Here is a 3,140-nt window from a genome sequence, read left to right as displayed (position 1 = left end):
CCCTTCTTCAGACTAGTCAGAAGGGTCTCAACCTGAAACGTCACCCAATTCCTTCTCTCCAGAGATGCTGCCTGTCACGCTGAGTTACTCCAGCATTTTGTGTCTATCTTTGGTTTAAACCAGCATCTGCATTTCTTTTCTACACATGTAATCCCACAGAAAAGGCTTTGTTTGAGTTCTAATTTTGTCAAACTAAACACTCTAGCTGGACACGCAAGTGTTGTGATTTTAGTCAGTATTTAAAGACCGAGATGAGCTGTGTCTCTTGTGATGCACTAAATAGATTAATAACTGAATTCATTTGAACTGAAATTGGGTGTTCAGTAGTGCCTGTGTGTAAATAAGCACATCCTGCTTCACATGGAACTGCAATTTTTTCTAATTTGATGATTTCTGTTATTTTGAAGCTTTCCGTGTAAAGCCTGCTCTTGCTGGATATTTTTCTATACAGCAATTTAGATTCACCCTGAAAACTTTTTAAAAATTGCAAATCTATCCATAAGTAAAATTTGATACTGAACATTCTTTTTCCATATACATAACCTGTGTTGCTCATGCAAAATGTAAACGTCAAGAGTTCAGCAAGCATTTGTCTATTAATTGTCAAAATAGTATTCTTGCACCATACTTTTCCAGTAGAAAATGTACATTTATTATAAAATGACAAGAATAAAGTGGGCCTATTCCTGGCTGACAAAAATTAATGAATGTATTCATGTATGTATTATACATTTGAGTTAAATTCAAAATCTATTTGGCAAAGCTGGGAAACTAAGATAATGGGCCATAACGTTGATCTGATCACTGGATTTGGCAGTTAACAATATTTAAGCCTCCCACTGTTCCAAATGGTAACTACTTTAACACTACCTATAAATTATTAAAAATTTGGGGTACATCAAAATTTAAATACCAGCATTGTTATTTCTGTTACTGAGATTGCTTGCTGAAATATATATTTATGCGACATTCCTTAGTTATTTTTAATGTACCCCCAAAAATTAATTTTTCAGTTACCTATTGTGTGAAAATGCCTCGCAGGGCCTCATTTCTGTGTCTCAAGTATTGTACCCGTTTAAATGGAATCTTACACTCTCATTTAGTTGGACTTTAAGTTGTTCAAGGTTTCCCGGCATCATGCTGTGGATTAAGTCATTTCTGTATCATGTCTTTCCGTTGTAATATAAATTTGAAATATCTCCATATTCAATTTCTGTAGGATTGTGCCTTTTAAACTGCTGAGCATTCTGAGATATTGCAGATCATGATGGTATCATTATTGTAAGAATAAAGTTTTGCAGAGATTTTACTTGTGTTTCAGTTGCGTTTTGTTTTCATTGAATATCCTTCAACTGAACAAGTATTATTAAATTCTTTCCCACTAGCCCAAGCAAGGGTTCATGTTTTGTTGTGGAAATCCCAGAGTTGCTCTACTATTTTTACCATGAGCAACAGAAGTGTTGAACAAAGATAATTTCAACAAAAAAAATTACTGTAGGGATCAAGCTGTGAGCCATCACGCTATATTGAATGAAGAATCTGCTATTATTTTCTATCCTTTAAAAAAAATTAAAATCCCTAATTCTTAATCAAAAGCACTCGTGTGTTTGTGATTCCAATGTCTGATTATTTCCCCCCCTAAACAACTGAGCAAACAAACTATTGTGGAAAATGGTCCCTGTACCATTTACACATGCCTCTAAAAAAAATTCTGGTGTCAATTATATGATAAAGAATATAATTTTTTTTAAAGACACTCACAGAAACAACTGTTTTATTATGCCACGTTGCTTCAGGGACAAGCTGAGTGAAGAACCGTTTTTTTAAATACTTTCTAAGTCAGCAACTCGAACACAATGGCAGAGGGGTAAAACTGTTTAAACTGAGAAATTACAGGTTGGAGATTATAGTTTCCTTCTGGACTGTGTTGGTCAACATTATTTATTCCTCGGCATTTTTGCAGTATAATTTTTGGAGTAAGAAGCTAACAAATGCTAGCCAGAGGAAAATGAGATTGCTGTAAGCACAACAATTGAACAGAAATATTAACATTTGATATTTAAACAATGTCTAATTCAATCACTACATATGAGTATTTCTGGCAAGGCCGGTATTGTATTGCCTGTGATGTCTTGAGAGGTCGGGAGCTTTTCTCTTGAAGGTTGGGAGGTGTGGGTGCCGGAAATGAAGACAGAAAAGTTCTTGTTTTCAAACTTAAATTCCATATATTTAGTCTTTTCCAAAAACAGGTAAACTTAATTGTTTGCAGACAAGTACACAAAACCAAAACAGGTAGTTAAATCAAAACTGTAGCTTGCTGCCTTCTTACAAAATATAACTCAAGCACTGCTTCGCTCCCTCTCTGCTCCAGTCGTTGTCTCTCTCTTTAAATATACTGCTTCCCTTCCCTTTTAGCTCTCTCACTGAGGCAATCAGCTCAACTGGTTCAGCTGGGCAGCAATCAGCAGCAATCAGTGTCAGCAGGGCAGGCAGCCCTGCTGACTATGGGTTTTGTAGTCTTACGCTGGCAGCCATGATGGTTTGTAGTCCTTGTTGCATCCACCGGGAGGAAATGTATCTCCCCTCTATGACTCTTACCTCATGATATCACATTTCCACCTCCCCTGACTTGAGGCCTCCGGACTGGGGAAGGAGGCCCACAGGACGTCTCTTCGGGAAAGGGCATCTGCATTCCCATGTTTCCGACCTGCCCTGTGGACAACCGAGAAGTTAAAAGCCTGGAGGCTGAGAAACCATCTTGTTACTCGACTGTTCGTTTCCCTATTTCTTGCAAAGGAGCATGGTCTGTGAGTAGAGTGAATTTGCGCCCAATAAGGTAATAGCGAAGGGTTTCAAGGGCCCACTTAATTGCCAGACATTCTTTCTCCGGTGCAGAGTATCTTTTCTCATGGGCTAAAAGCTTTCTGCTACTGTAGAGGATTGGGTGCTCCTCACCCTTCTGTATCTGAGAGAGTACCGCCCCAAGACCCACCTCTGAGGCATCTACCTGCACCACAAACTCCTTGTTGAAGTCTGGGACGGCCAGAACTGGGTGGGAACACAAGGCCTTCTTCAGGCTGGTGAAAGCCTCCTCTGCTTCCTGTGACCATTTCACCATTCGGGACTGTCTTTTAGTTGTC

Source organism: Rhinoraja longicauda, chromosome 23, assembly GCF_053455715.1.
Source record: "Rhinoraja longicauda isolate Sanriku21f chromosome 23, sRhiLon1.1, whole genome shotgun sequence".
In the NCBI taxonomy this organism is placed as follows: domain Eukaryota; kingdom Metazoa; phylum Chordata; class Chondrichthyes; order Rajiformes; family Arhynchobatidae; genus Rhinoraja; species Rhinoraja longicauda.
This window is presented reverse-complemented; position numbering follows the sequence as displayed.